This window comes from Zootoca vivipara, chromosome 17 (genome assembly GCF_963506605.1).
Source record: "Zootoca vivipara chromosome 17, rZooViv1.1, whole genome shotgun sequence".
Lineage (NCBI taxonomy): Eukaryota > Metazoa > Chordata > Lepidosauria > Squamata > Lacertidae > Zootoca > Zootoca vivipara.
This window is the reverse complement of record NC_083292.1, coordinates 25,302,290-25,319,036: the sequence shown is the minus strand read 5'-3', so window position 1 is coordinate 25,319,036 and position 16,747 is coordinate 25,302,290. Positions and strand designations below refer to the sequence as shown.

Genomic DNA, 16,747 nt, shown 5'->3' with positions numbered 1-16,747 from the left:
CTCCTTAGGGAGACCATTCCAGTTTTATATAACTTTATTTAGTAGGAATATAGGAAGCTGGTCCATCTAGCTCAGTGTTGTCCACACTGACTTGCATCAGCTTTCCAGAATTTCAGGGAGGGAACTCTCCCAGCCCTACCAGGAGATGCCATTGGGGATTGAACCTGGGACGCTCTACCACTAAGCTACAGCCGTTCCCTAAAAGAAAAAGAAAAATCCTAGCCCTTGTAGTTCTGAATAAAGGACTTATTTAAATAGGAACTTAAGAAGTCATCTTCTACTGAATCAGACCATTGGTCCATACTGATCAGTATTACCTACAGTGACTTGCAGCAGGTCCTCCAAGGATTCAGGCAGGAGCCTCTCTCTGCCAGCCCTATCCAGGGATTGAACCCGGCATGCAAAGCAGATTGCTCTGTCACTGAGGTATGGCCCTTCACTGACATCCTCAATTGCAAGCAGAACAGCTACCAAGCAAAAACAACAACCCAGACATAGATTGTGCTAGCTGAGGCTGATGGGAGCTGTAGTCCAAAACACCTGGAGGGCATCAGGCTGGTCTTGGCAGCATACAACTCGGGCTGATAACACATACTGGACTGGAAATGAAGCTTTATTGGAAAACGATGGTAGTATTTCATTCCTTATGCCCACCACCCTGCCAGAACAAATCATGTGCAGTCCAGGAGTGCAACGCCAGGCACCTCAGTGTTAGTAAAGAAGGTCATGGGACACCTCCCTGTGGGTTTTATGCAAGGCTATATCCACGTCTTCAGTCCCTCTTCTGCCCCAACTGGGCTAACAGGACGACTGGAGCACCTTCTGCTTCAATAAACAATGGATACTGTGGCAGAGGTTTTTAATCCTCTTTATTACTTCAAGCTAATGCATATTTACAGAATATATACATACCGTAGGCTGTCTGAAAGTTACAAACAGCTCTCACTGCAAACACACAGCATAACAGAGAGCCAGAGCTACTCACAACAGCTACAGAGCAATATAGCAATACCACACCCCACTAAATTAGCAGAGTCAGGAAGACAATTTAGTGAAGGAACAGTTCCCGCCCACTTCTCTCTCTGGAGACTATCTGATTCTCACATTGGGAGGGGTGTAAATGCTAACATACTCCCCCTTTTCAAACCGACCATTGAGAGAACTTTAACACAACTGTAATTTAACACAACTGTAATTTCTTAACATATACATCTAGTTGTTCCTTGTTTACAGCTTTAGTTAAAGCATCGGCAGGAATTTCTTTCCCTGGCATATAAGTAACTTTAACAACTCCTTCTTGAGTACATTCTCTGGCGCGGGGCAATTTAATCTGTAAATGTTTTGTTTTCTGCTTGCACCCTTCTGATTGGATCAACGCTATGCAGGCTTTGTTGTCCTGATAAAGTGGAATTGGACACGAAACCTTTATTCTCATATCTTGACATAGCTGCAATAACCACTCTACATTCATAAGCGATAGAGTTAGAGCATTGAGTTCCGCTTCACATGAACTCGTGCACACTGTTGCTTGCTTCTTACAATTCCAATCAAACAAGCACTGATTGTACAGATAACAAACACCTGATGTACTCTTTCCATCCATTGAGTCACTGCCAAAACTGGCGTCTGCATAGATTTCAAGGCCTCCTGATTTTTGCCTTGAAAGTCTTAACCGATAGTGCATAGTGCCCTTCAAATATCTAACTATGCGTTTTAAAGCTTTCCAGTCAGATACTGTGGGCTGATTAGCATATCTGCTGAGCAAATTCACACCAATGGCAATGTCTGGTCTGGTACCTCTTGCTACAAAACTGAGCTTGCCTAACACACTCCGGAACAATGTGGCGTCAGAAAATGCCTCAGCATTTGTGTCATGTTGGAAACCTGTGACCATAGGGGTATCTACAGCATTTGCATCAGTCAGGTTTAACTTTTTCAGCAATTCATTGATTTTGCATGTTTGGTGCAGCAAAACATCACCCTTCTCATTTCTCTCTACTTCCAGAGAGAGATAATTACTGACTTCCCCTAGATCTTTCATGTCGAAATGCTTCTGCAATTTCTCAAGAGTGCTTTTGTAAATATTAATATCTTTCCACAGAAATAAGATATCATTGAAGCAAATACAAAATAGCTTTTGTTGATTACACTCTTTCACAAAAACACAAGAATCAGCCTTTCCTTGTTGGAATCCTAAAGAAAACAGCACTTCAGTTAGTTTAGTGTGCCAGCAACGAGCGCTTTGCTTCAAACCATATAGGGATTTTTTTAACTTGCACACCATTCCCTTTTTGACTTGCACTCCATCTGGTGGCAGCATATAAGTATTCTCATCAAGAATTCCATATAAAAACGCAGTATTTACGTCGTGATGAGATATAGTCATGCCTTCTTCAGCAGCAAGTTTCATTAAGAGTCTAACACTCTCAAATCTGACTGTTGGTGAGTACGTCTCATGGTAATCCTGGTCAGGTATCTGAGAAAAACCACGTGCCACTAACCTGGCTTTATATCTGGCAACTTTACCATGCTGGTCAGTTTTTACTTTGAAAATCCACCTGCTGTCTACAGATTTCATACCTGGTTCTCCTGGAACCAATTCCCATGTCTCATTTTGTTTCAGGGATTTTAACTCAGATTTCATGGCATTAAGCCAAGGTTCATCATCCTTTGCGGACAAGTTTTGAACCTCTTTGTAGCTGGCTGGTTCAAACACTGTATCTGAGTCGCTAGTAGTGACAGCTTTTGCAAACTCTTTGGAAAATCGCTTTGACGATCTTCCCTTGGTGGCTCTTTCGGACCTGCACAAAATTCTCAGATCCTCTGGGTCCATTTCCTCCTTGGGAGAATGGAGACCCACTGTAAACAAAGGTTGTACATTTACATCAGTGTCTGATTCATCTGTCAGTTTAACTGAGGCTTTTGCACTCTGATAGTCTGTGTCAGTGTCTGATTCCTCACTAACGCTAGATTCATCAGCAGTAACAGGATCTGCCTCTTTCTTTTCTGGCTTTGTGTCATCATCACCAGAAATGGGGTAGCACTGAAAAATACCAACTTTGTCCCATTTTGGGTTACAATCCATACTTCTAGTCAACTTAATTGTTTTCGTGTCTGTCATTAGCACACAATATGAACCTTTCTCGTACCCTAGAAAGATGCCATGTTGACCACATTTACTCAGTTTGTCATTTTCCAAAGTATGCACCCACACTTCTGAACCAAAAATTTTCAAATGGTTTTTCCCCAAACAGCATTTCATATGGGGTGCAACCAATGGCTGATTGATATCTCCTATTATAAACATAAGTAAAGCATGATAAAGCTTCCCCCCCCCAAAAAAAAGGGATTGGGTAGGCCTGAATCATGCAACAGAGTTTTAATACCTTGTTGCAAAGTTTGGTTTACTCTTTCACACAAACCAATCATCCATGGAAATCTGGGTGTGGCAGTCATGTGCTCTATACCCTGTTCAGCAAGAAAGTTCTCAAATTGCTCTGAACAAAATTATCCACCTTTGTCAGTGTAAAAGTGGCGCACCTGCTCATTGTGCACATTTTTTATCCATGCACAAAACTGTTTGAATCTTAAAAAGGCTTCAGACTTTTTCTGCAATACATAAACCCAAACATATTTGGAATAAGAATCAATCAGAACCATGAAGTAACGTGAGTTGCCTCTAGAGAGCGCTAGAGGCCTAACCAAATCTGGGAGGGGTGAAAATGCTAACACTCCCAGCTTCACACCTTTCATGGTCCACTAAACCCTCCAACACTCTGCCGTTATGTGTTGTGTTTTTCCGCCAACCCGATGGTGCAAGAATATCAATTTTGCATGGAAAATTCTTAGTACATCTCCCACCTTCTGGGTACCTCCATTTTAGCTGTGACCACAAAGAAGACTATAAGTCCAAGGGTACCAGCACTGCCAATGGAGTAGATTCAACCTCAGATCCTGAACGATGTGACCCAAAGCTTCCTCCTGATCCAATCCCAATCGAGCTCTACTAAGTCATACAGTCTCAACAGACATGAACAGGGGTGGGTGAAGCACCATTGGCGATGCTGTAGAAAAATGGGCCCAAGGAATGCTCACGTGGCCCCGCATCTGCAAACTACCAAGTCCCCCAATCTACCACCTATTGAAACCAAGGGGAAAGTGAAACTACCAAACCTCCGAGCAAAATAGGGTCTGTTTTAACCCTAGCAACTTCTCGAAATAGGAAAAGAAAAATTAACTTCACATTCTGCTTCTATCACAAGGGACCCATGTGCACACCAAAAGAAACAAAGTGAAGGGGAATTTTACCCTAGGGGTCTAATTCTGCTCCAAATCAGTTTTATGTTGTCACCAGAATTTGAAGACTTTAGAACAGGACTGGACAAATTCACGGAGAAGGCTATTGATAGCTGCTAGCTACAATGGCTATTGTTCTACCTCTGCTACGTATTGGGAGGCAGTATGCTTCTGAATTATGGTGCTTTTGAATTCTGGTGCTGGAGGAGACTCTTGAGAGCCCCATGGACTGCAAGAAGATCAAACCTATCCATTCTGAAGGAAATCAGCCCTGAGTGCTCACTGGAAGGACAGATCCTGAAGCTGAGGCTCCAATACTTTGGCCACCTCATGAGAAGAGAAGACTCCCTGGAAAAAACCCTGATGTTGGGAAAGATGGAGGGCACAAGGAGAAGCGGACAACAGAGGACGAGATGGTTGGACAGTGTTCTCGAAGCTACCAACATGAGTTTGACCAAACTGCGGGAGGAAGTGGAAGACAGGAGTGCCTGGCGTGCTCTGGTCCATGGGGTCACGAAGAGTCGGACACGACTAAACAACAATGCTTCTGAATACCAGTTGCTGGAAACTGCAGGAGGGACCAGTGCTGTTGCCACTCAGGTCCTGCTTGTAGGCTTCTCACTGAACCATCTGGTTGGCCACTGTGAGAAGAAGATGCTGGATTAGATGTTCCATTGGCTTGCTCTAGCAGACAGACTCTTCTTCTAAGTTCTTATGAGTTGACACTCTCATAATGCAAACTTAGAACACCGATTTCTTACTTGTATTGTTCTTTTGGGGGGTTGGGGGGCTATTTGGTGTTCACTAGGTAAAGGTAAAGGGACCCCTGACCATTAGGTCCAGTCGTGACCGACTCTGGGGTTGCGCGCTCATCTCGCATTATTGGCCGAGGGAGCCGGCGTATAGCTTCCAGGTCATGTGGCCAGCATGACAAAGCCATTTCTGGCAAACCAGAGCAGCACATGGAAATGCCGTTTACCTTCCCGCTGTAGCGGTTCCTATTTATCTACTTGCATTTTGACGTGCTTTCGAACTGCTAGGTTGGCAGGAGCTGGGACCAAGCAACGGGAGCTCACCCCGTCACAGGGATTCGAACCGCTAACCTTCTGCTCAGCAAGCCCTAGGCTCAGTGGTTTAACCACAGCGCCACCTGGGTCCCTAGACGCCTTTTAATATTTACTATGAGCACAGTATTTCACTAAAGCATTTTTTGTTCTCTTATTTTGTTCTTTCCTGTTATGAATCCTGTATTTCACTTCTGCTTCTCTTCTGTTTACTCTTCCTGACAGCACAAAATGAGGGATTTAAGTTAACATTGAGAGGCTCAAAGTATTCCAACAGCCTTTGTGTCATGCTATGTTTTTGGAACAGCCTACCAATAACATCCATCTTTTTTACATTAAACCGGAGCCATTTTGAAACCAGTCATTAACTTTATTTCCAGCTAGGGCTTCAAAGGGGTCTGCTGGGCCCCAACAGCAGATTGATGCCGTCAAATGCCGTCAACAACAGCAAATGATGTTCAGAAGCCAGCTAGGGCAAAACGCAGCAGCCAGGATGTTGGCCCAGATCTGCATTGCTGAGCCCATTACTGCAGTGTTATTTGAGCTCACAGGCCTCAGGTTTGCACCCTGAAATCTCAGGGTCTGGGATGCTCCTGACCTGGTACAGTAATCCTGTTTCTTCCACACTCATTTCACCAGTTGGTTGGCAAACACCCATGCCCTTCCCAAAGGCCAATGTTCAAGACGTTCTCATTTCACCAGGAATTTGGACTGTTTTAACTTCACACCTGGCTGCTACAAAGGGTTTTTACAGTTGCTGTGGGCTAGGGCCAGGGAGGCTTCTAGTTTGAGCCACATTTGGGGCAGGCTTTCTTATTCCACTCTCCTCAGATCCATACACAGTTATGAATGCCAACCTGAGGATTAAGACACATACTCAACAGAGTAGGTAAGTGCCTAGTTCCGCAAGGAACTTACAAAGGGACCCAGGGGGCTGCCTCCTCATTCCTTTATACTGTACATATTTTAAGCTGCTTAGAGCAGCTCTGTGGCCAGCCACTTGGTAAGAAATGCCTTTTAAAATGCTTCCAGGAAGTGACCAGGTGTCAAAACCAGATGTCCCTTCCTGGGAAACTGTGTGGGACGATGGGGGGGGGGGAGACGGCTGCCCTCATGGGTACAATTCCCCAGGGAGGAACTGCACATTTGGGTGTACAGTACTGTACAGTCATTTCCTGGAAGCATTTCAAAAGGCATTTTAAACTGTGTGGCAGCCTGGCCACGGAGCTGCTCTAACCCACTTACTCTCAGCAACCAGAAACACCATAACCAAACAGTGGAAAGATCTGTCAGGAGTAAGCATGGACCAATGGTACCAAATAGTATGGGAAACAGCCTTACTAGAAAAATTAACCAATAAGCTGAAACTGACACGGGGACAAATAGAAGAAGACGGCTTCACCCTGGTATGGCTCCCTTTTATCACATACACAGCCCAACAATGACAGTGACAAAAATCCACCAACAGCGTACAAATCAATATGGCTAACTTGATCCAAAACACCCACCCACCCCACTCACACATGAAACAAAAACCACCACAGCCAACCACAAATGCATAATCATACCCTAGGCCATCCCCAAACTAAGGCCCGGGGGCCGGATGCGGCCCAATCGCCTTCTAAATCCGGCCCACGGACAGTCCGGGAACCAGCATGTGTTTACATGAGTAGAATGTGTCCTTTTATTTAAAATACACCTCGGGGTTATTTGTGGGGCATAGGAATGCGTTCATTTCCCCCCAAAAAAATATAGTCTGGCCCCCCACAAGTCTGAGGGACAGTGGACCGGCCCCCTGCTGAAAAAGTTTGCTGACCCCTGTGCCTAGGCCAACCCCATCTCTCACCACCAAAGGAACACAAGCGAACAACAGAGAACCTGCACAAGCGACGCTGACAACTCCCCCCCCCATATATTCAGTAAAATACAATCACCGTCACCCGAACCCACCCCCACCCACCTTTCCCCCATCTACCTCTTTCCCCCCTTTCCTTCCCAATGTCTCAACAAATGAAACTGATCTGTAAAAATGTTACGAGACACATCACACATATTTCTGTAAACCAAGAAAATCCTTAAATAATTTTTTTTTGAAAGTTAAAGGGATAGAGAGACAGGTCCGAGACCACTTTGTAAGTACTTCTTCTTAGAGTGGGCAGGCAGTACAGTGGGGCGGGGGGGGGGGGCAAGAAGTATGGAATGAAGGCACCTCAAGATACATTTGTGGACTGAGTTTTGCAATATTCTCATTGTTTGATTTTACTGCAGGTACCTGTCTTTAAATGGTTTCGCAAGCAAACCACCAAAGCACAAATGGAAATGTTTGCATTGATGGTCATATTAAATAATAATAATTTAGTTAAGTCTTGAGAAGGTTGATTTTGAGGTTTGGGACTTGGGAAGACAGATTTTGATATGATTTTAATTAGGAACTAATGAAAACTTGTCAGTTGACCCAGGACTGTTATGTACAATGGAGGCTTGGAGCGAATTCTTTCGCCCTCACATCTCCTCTGGAGGTTTACATGGAAAGAATCAAAGCCTGTGCACTTTCATATCCTGTTAGTGAATTTCCCATAGGAACCTGGATGGCAGCAGTGAGAACTGTATGCTGGACTAGATGGGATTTTGGCCCAATCCAGCAAGACTCTTCTTCTGTCCTTCATTCTGCACATTTCAAGAGAGATCATAGCTCAGGGGTAGAGCGCTCCTGCTACAAGAAGACTCAGAGAGCAGAAGAATGAACAGTGCTGGCCTAGGAATGAACGTAGGAAGAGCCAGCAGGATCAGGCCAATGGCCCTCCAAATCCTGCATCCTGTTCTAAATCCACAAGCAAGACCCAAGCACAAGAGGCCTCTCCCCTCCTGTGGCTTCCAGCAACTGGTATTCAGAAGCATTACTGCCTCTGACCGTGGAGGTGGAGTCAAGTCTGAACTGGTGATACAAGGCCATTTCCAAGGCTCTCATCTTGGGGCCTTTGACAATGGGAGAGAACCATACACCTGAGAGCAGCCAGCCAGGAAGGAAGGGGCAGAGACAGTTGCACAGAGGAAGCACTCTCTGTGGCACCTGCCCAGACCACGGAAGCAGCAGAGCCTCGCTCACATGCTGGCACATCTCCGTGAGCAATGGGAGTTTTGGCTTCCCTCCAGGTGCCACAGAAATACAAATAAACAGCTCTAATAACCCCATTGGCTCCCCTCCATCTCCCATCGCTCCACTGTAGCTGTCAGCATCCGAGAGGAGAAAGAAAGAAAATAAAGCAGAAAATGCTTTCTCCATCTTCTCTCCCGCCCCCACCACTTTCCACCCCTGCAAAGTTAAACAGCGAGATGAGAAAAACATAACAAAACGCTTGTCAAGGCTGGGGAGGGCGATAAGCGGTGGGAGGGAGGGATAGAGAATAAATATTCAAATCTCCATGGCAAGCAATTTATTAAAACTGCCAAGCCGGAAATAAAAAAAATCACGGCTTTCTGTGCTAAAAGGTGTCATTCCTTCAAACGGCCGTGGCAGCGTGCTCTAATGAGTGAATTATGGATCAAATCCCAAGGAGCCACATTAGCGTATGGCTGCGCAGAGGACATATTGGAGCTGTAATGTGCCGGCTGGGAAAGGGTTGCGCGTGTGTATGCAAACACATTAAATTCCCTCCCACTGCACAGCGAGATCTATCGAGAGTACAAGTTCCTTCCTGTGCACAAAACTTCCCAGAAAGAGCAAGTGCAATAACGGATTAGATTGACTAACAAGGGGGGGGGAGGGAGCTCGGTTGCCTCATTAGACTGGTTTAAGCCCCCACTAGTGCTGGCAGAATCCAGTCCGTCTTGGAACGCACTTGCTGGTTCAACCAGTATATGCAGCTCGGCAGGAGAGGAAAGGGCAGACACAGAAGGCCTCTTCATGAGTTACGGCCCAGGCCCCACCATCATGACCCACTGAGCCATGCAAGCATTAGGGGCTGGAGGATTAAGTGGGGAGCCTGCTGTAAGCACACACAACACTGACTTCTAAAGTGGATTGCTTTATAGGAAGAATTCATGGTGGGTAAAGCGATCAATGGCTACCAGCCACATTGGAGCCATGCTCTGTCTCCACAGTCAGAGGCAGTAATGCTTCTGAATCCCAGTTGCAGGAAGTCACGGGGGGGGGGGTGCTCTTGCGCTCAAGTCCTGCTTGTGGTTTCCCCACAGGCATCTGGTTGGCCCCTGTAAGAACAGGATGCCGGACTATATGGGCCATGGCTCTGATCCAGCAAGCTCTTCTTCATGTTCTTAAATAACAGCCACCCACATACAGAAGGACCCCCACTCCTGTCTTTCAGCCCCAATGCTTTGGCAGTATTGAGGCTGGGCAGTTGGGGATGCAATGGAGGGTTGCGGGTAGCAAACCCAGGCCTTACAAGACTGTAATCACATAAAGAATGGGAAACAATGTAGTCTCTTAGCAAAATGCTAGAAAGCGTAACAGCAGATGGGCAGGGAGTGCCTAGATAAAGGCTCCTTGGCAATAGAATGTGTCTGCATCACATCACCTCCCAAAGCAAACTTTCAGGGGCCACATGCCACTGGTGGGGGCCAGAAGCAAAAGCAGACAGGGCAATGGAAATGGCTCTTGGTATTGCCCATTATGCTACAGTCACGGAAAAGCCAGAGGTTTCTCCATCCAGGAGAGCAAGAGGCATTGCCATAGTTCATCAGGGACACATTCCGGCCAAGCAAAAACACTCAAGGAAGGGGTGGAGCATAGTCAGTGAGGGGTGTGGCCTGGATAGGAGGTGCGGTCTGAGGAGAGTCCCACGGTGTCTTGAATCCCGGGGAGACTTCCTGGGGACGGTGGTGTGATGCAGAGGAGGAGTCACCAATGGGTCATCAATGGCAGCTCCTCTAACTCACCTCACCCCTTGTTCTGGTTTGAGCAGCCCCTTCATCTTGCCTCCTTGGGGCTCAGGACACGACACCACTGAGAGCGTTTGCTTATACAGAAGCTGTGAAAGCTCAGGGCTGTGTGTGTGTGTTGGAGGTGTGGACCATACAAATTAGGAGGCATTTTGTCCAAGTACAATTCAGCACGCTCAACTATCCCCCTTGATGCTGGGCCTTTGCTGCGCCACCCTGCCCTGGCAGTCGATCAAACCTTCTGCAGCTGAGGCTCTCGACTCAGGGTCGCGAACTCTGTGCTGGGAATTTTTTTTACCCAATTCAGTCCATCGACATGCCCTGCCAGCAGCATCTGCATTCTGAAACCTGCACAAAAATTGTGCACATGTAGCAGAACCGTGTAATTGACAGTTGGTGCAGCCGAGCAGCTGAGAGCAGTGGTGTCATCGGGGCAGAATTGGGGGGGGAGCAGAAGGGACCCCCAAACACAGACATGTTTTGAAAGAAAAGGTGGGCAACCTCAGCTGTGGGTTAAACCACTGAGCCTCTTGGGCGTGCCAATCAGAAGGTCGGCGGTTCGAATCCCTGCGACAGCGTGAGCTCCCGTTGCTTGGTCCCAGCTCCTGCCAACCTAGCAGTTCGAAAGCACATCAAAGTGCAAATAGATAAATAGGTATGGCTACAGCGGGAAGGTAAACAGTGTTTCCGTGTGCTGCTCTGGTTCACCAGAAGCAGCTTTGTCATGCTGGCCACATGACCTGGAAGCTGTACGCCGGCTCCCTCGGCCAATAATGCGAGATGAGCGCCGCAACCCCAGAGTTGATCACAACTGGACCTAATGGTCAGGGGTCCCTTTACCTTTACCCCTCTCTATCCGGCCCTTGAACTCCCTCTAGGCAACATCCCACCCACCATCTGCACTCTGCATGCTCAAGTGCTGGTACACGACTGGGACATGTCCTTGAACTATGACAAAGTCTCTTGCTTGCCTCAATGGTGAGATGTACTGACCTTTGCATGGCTGGAAAATGCCCTACTGCACTGTACATTTTTGCTCCTGGCCCCACCTACTACTGCCATGTGGCCCCTGAAAGGTTGTTTCCAGGGGAATGCGGCCCCCAGACTACCAAAAAAGTTCCCCAGTCTCATCTAAAAAGCTGTAAATGCTGTAAGACCATTAAATACAAAGATTAAAATCATCACTGCCTAAGAGAGTGAGCTCTGAAATCAGAAACACCTCAGTTCAAGTCCAGCCTCTGCCAAGAACTCACTACCCTCTCTTTCTTTGCTTGTCTGCCATGTGTGGAAAATAATATTGGTACATACTACCTATAGGATTATATGTCAGGAGGCAGCTAGGCTGCTCGTGGGGGCAAACTACCCCCAACATAGAACATTGCTTGCAGGATGTGTACCGGCTACCAATTTGCTACCGGGTCAAGTTCAAGGTGTTGGTAATAACATAAAAGGTTCTATATAGCTCAGGACCAGGTTACTTTAGATACTACAGTATCTCGGATCAGGGCTTTTAGAAAGGCTGCTCCTGCCCTGTGGAATAGCATTCCTGCCCAGATATATCAGGTGCCCACTGTCTGCATTTTCCAGAAAAAAACGGAAGATGTTTCTGTTCCAATGGGCTTTCCCAGCTGTATAAATGGGCATCTGCCATGCGTGCCCACTTTTAAACTGTTTTTTAATTATTTTATATGTAAATTGCTTTGAAATGATGGCTTAGAAAGCAATTAATAAATCAACTGTAGTAATATTTTTAAAAAAACTTTGAACACGTAGACAGACAATATAAATAGTACTTTTGCTATTGCAATTTCTCATATTTTACTCAGTTTTTATTTGCTGCCTTTTGTATATTGTCTTTCATGTCATTATTGATTTAAATAATGTTTGAAAAGTGTTAATTCTTTTTTATTATGTAAGCTTCGAAGAGCACTTCACATATAAATCCGCAAATAAATAAATCATGTTTGGCATAATTGGTTCCGATACGTTTTTATGTAATACATGATATTTTATCGTATGCCTTTTTATTCCACCTTGCCACACAGGATGCTCAAGGCAGTTGGAATTATTTATTATTGTTTGTCTCCCCATCGTCGTCGTCGTCGTTCCCCCCCCCCCCAGTGAGAGGAACTGTGGGAAGAAACTTATTCAGCCACTCCTCTCGGGCATCGATTGCCCACGTGAACCTTCAAGCAAACTTTCACAATAATGAGAGCTAGCAACTTCCTTTTTTATTTATGACTTTCATTTTTTAATAAAAGTTTATGTTGGCTTTCGTGGCCAACATCAAACGCTTTGCACGTAAACCCAACTGTAAGGGTGCTGTTGCGACTACTCTTGAGTAACAACGTCCGAGTCTGCTCTGTCTTTAAAAGTTTTATTGGGCATAGTATTTACAGTGCAAGCGGCTTTGTCATGCTGGCCACATGACCTGGAAGCTGTACGCCGGCTCCCTCGGCCAATAATGCGAGATGAGCGCGCAACCCCAGAGTTGGTCACGACTGGACCTAATGGTCAGGGGTCCCTTTACCTTATTTACAGTGCAAAGATGGTAAAGAACATGACCTCTCAGTCCCTCGCAGAATCCGGGAGTGGACGCTTCCTGCTACGCGTCCAGCATAAGAGCTTGGGAACCCCAAAACGCCGCCCCCCACCCTTACGTTTCGGCACACGCCTTAAATTAGGCGACGGAAGTGGCTGCCTGCTCCCCTCCACCTGTTGGTGAGGGCGGTGCAAGGGCTCTCCTACATCGCTGAGCCTTAACTGCTCCATCCCGCTCACTTCCTCAATTCCCCCACCTGACCCGCTGCTGCCGCTCTCACTGGTCAAGGTGCTGGTGTGGAGGATGGGCGGAGGCTCCCTGTACTAAGGTCCCCTGACACCAACCATACACTTTTCCTGGCTCTCAAAAGCCCCCCTGTTATCACCTCTGCTCCATCTGATGTTCGAGAGCAAGGTGAGCAAAATGAGAGGATTCTTTAGAATAAGAGAGAGGAAGAGGAAGGGATTAGCCTCGCCCAACAGGTACGCAGATATCAAGCGGTTTCATGGGGGGGGGTGTCGGGGGGGTGCAGCATCCACATTTAAACTGCTGCAAATTGCCGTCTAGACTGTCCCTAGGCTATTCCCTCTTGGCGGTGGCGCTTTAATTACTGCGCCACTTATGATTAGATGGGGAAGTAATTAAGCCAGGCTGCGGAGGGCACACACTCCTTGCCTGCTCTCTTCCCTTTGGGGAGATCCAATCGGAGGGATGCCAGCCCTTCCCTTCTGCCTCCCTTTGATCATCTAATCGAGGACAGAAGAATCCAGCTCACATTCATGACTAACTAGAGACACGCAGGAAACGGGGGCCAAGAGAGCAAATTAAAATCTGCAACTGAGAACTGATTAGTACTCTAATCTCATATACCAACGCCCCAAAACTACCAGGACTGGGAGAATCACAGTGCACCCATAGCCCTGGATACATGTCACCACGCACCTCTATTAATTTACTTATTAGGCGCATGCATTTCAAGGTTAGGCAGTGAATAAAAGCTTAGGTGCCCAAGTGCCATTCCTCTGATATGCAGGGGTCCGAGGAGGAGATTTAAAACAGAATGTAAGACTGCTTTTGTCAACATAAGAAGTGCCTTGCTGGATCAGGCCAAAGGTCCATCTCGTTCAGCATCCTGTTCTCACAGTGGCCAGCCAGATGCCCCAAAGGGAAACCAGCAAGCAGGATCCAAGCACAAGAGCATGCTCTTCACCCTTATGGCTTCTAGCCACAGCTATTCAGAAGCATTATTGCCTCCACGTTGGGGTGGTGGTGTTCGGGTATGTGTGTTGAGAGCATATAATTTAAAACAAGATACCACTTTGGTATTCTCTGGAGAGTGAAAGGCAGTTTTTACAAATGCGGGATGGGAATTATGTTCACAGTGGCAGTTCTGCCATTTCTGCAGCCATGAGAGACAAAAGGCAGGGCAGCTGAGGATTTCCCCAACCTGGGGTCTTCCAGCTGTTTCGGATGGCAAACTCTCCACAGCCCCAGCCAGCACGACGGTGGAGGGCCCTTGGTTCAGGGGCAGGTCAGTCGGTAGAACATAAGCTTCTGAATCTCAGGGTTGTGGGTTTGAGCTCCACACTGGGCAAAAAAGATTCCTGCACTGCAGGGGGTTGGACTAGATGGCCCTCGTGGTCCCTTCCAACTGTACAATTCTTCAATCAGGGGGATGCGTCCCACTCCTGGAGGAACAAGACACTTTCCTCTCCATCTGGTCACTGGTCTGTCTGCAGAGCTAGTAGGAGGATGGGGTGGGGAGGAACGCCCAGCTCTTCAGAGCCAAAACTATTAACTAAGCCAGTCGGTCAGTCACGTATAATGCCCATACTGCCGTGCTCAAAGCCCCCCACCTGGCCACGGTTTGACTCTCCCAGCGCACACAGATGCTACAATTACCACTGCAATTTGCAATCCATGCGAAGACGGGTTGTTCTCCCCGCACCCCACTCTTTTTATGATGCTGCCAGTAATTGCATAGCAGGCAGCAGCCAAGGCAATAAAAGCCCTCCCTTCATTCTTTATTTTTAAATAATTTGCTCGCTCCATAATTCATACATAAATCCATCCTCTCCATGGTCTGGGATTGAACAGCTGCAGAATAAAAACGAGCCCCAGAGAAGACCTGCCCATCCTAGACAGCACCTCCCTAAGCGCTTTTGTCTCTCTGGATTAATGCAAGGCAAGGCAGAGACCGGTGAACCTCAGGCCTCGCAGCCGAGGGCGGCACTCAGGAAGGAAAACTGGGCGCTGGCATTGGAAGGAGAGAAGGCCCACTGGTTTGCGGTAATGGCCACAAAGAGAGAAGGCAGCAGACAATCTAAGCCAGGCTTCTCCAGTCTGGTGCCCTCCACCTGTTTTAAATCAAGATTTTAGTCCTTAGGACTATGAGGATATGCCTAGACTGTTGTAAGCTCCATTGCATGCTCAAATCAAAAGACTGAGTAAGGGAGAAAAGGAGTTTTGCCTGATCCATGCAACGAGAGGTGCCTATTCCAAGAAGGTTGGTTATGAAGCCCCCTGGAGAAGGAGGAGAAATGTGCTGGGGCCTGGAGGCCTCCAAAGAAAGGCATCCCTACATAAGGAAGACTCCCTCCTCTCCTGCAAGCACTCCCAGCCAATTCCCCGCTTAGCCCTCTGCCTCTTCATTAGTTGCCAGATTGTTGGCCCTCCGGGTAGGAAAAAAGCACTGTTTTCTCTGTAATGCCATTGCTGGAGAAATCTAATTAAACCGTGAAGATTCAGCAACTGCTCCTCTGGGCTGCAGCAGCAGCAGCAGCAGGCAGGCAGGAATGGGCTCATGGCAGGGCCAGAAAACGTCCAACAGGCCCCCCAATGACGACGACACCCCATCAAAGAGAGCAGCACACATCCTCTTCGACTGAGCTGCTTAGGGGCCAGAACGAGCTGATCACCCCCCTGAGCAGCCCGGCCTTGAAATAGAGTTGGCAACAATTAGCAGCGACGGAGGATAAGGCACTTGAGCAATGCGAGATGCAGTTAAGACTCCATTCCCTCCGCCTCTCTATGTTGCGGTTTCGCAGCGTTATTCCCACCGCCCTGTAAGATGTTGCAGGACTCCAAGCACACTGGCTGGGGCTGATGGGAGTTGGGGTCCTGCAGCATCTTGGGGGGGGGGACCATGTTGGTGAAGGCTGCTGTTCTACATCTTGCATGCACACGCACATCACTCTCAGCCTTCATTGAGAGCCAGTGCACAGCAGCGGTTTCAAGTGCTGGATTGGACTTGGGAGGACCAGAGTTCAAGCCTCAATTCAGCCATGAAGCCAACTGGGTGGCTGTGGACCAGTCACTGCTTTGGACCTTCATGCCTACCTCTTCCTCTCTTATACAAGGTTACATTTTGCCACCTCTCCCTAACACCCTCCTCCAGCCTCCGCTTTAGCCAGACCCCACCCCCCAAGGACTGTCTTGGGCCCTCTCCTGATCTTGTCTCAAGGAAGAACAGCTGCCTGCCTGTCACAAATCTCCAGTCCATCATCAACCAGCTGGTTTTCTCCACAGCATTGCCCCCTCTCCTCCTCTGCTGAGGCTTCAATCCTTCCTTTTAAGATTCTACATCAACTTTTGCCAACTTGTTGTTTAGTCGTTTAGTCGTGTCCGACTCTTCGTGACCCCATGGACCAGAGCACGCCAGGCACTCCTGTCTTCCACTGCCTCCCACAATTTGGTCAAACTCATGTTCGTAGCTTCGAGAACACTGTCCAACCATCTCGTTCTCTGTCGTCCCCTTCTCCTAGTGCCCTCAATCTTTCCCAACATCAGGGTCTTTTCCAAGGATTCTTCTCTTCTCATGAGGTGGCCAAAGTATTGGAGCCTCAGCTTCACGATCTGTCCTTCCAGTGAGCACTCAGGGCTGATCTCCTTCACAATGGATAGGTTTGATCTTCTTGCAGTCCATGGGACTCTCAAGAGTCTCCTC

At 47.4% G+C, this 16,747-nt stretch overlaps 1 protein-coding gene across 5 annotated transcripts in view; it reads right to left on the bottom strand.

Moving 5' to 3' along the window:
* The window catches only part of PC (pyruvate carboxylase), a 275,210-nt gene that overhangs the window by 222,578 nt on the left and 35,885 nt on the right, over window positions 1–16,747 (bottom strand). The window lies entirely within an intron of this gene.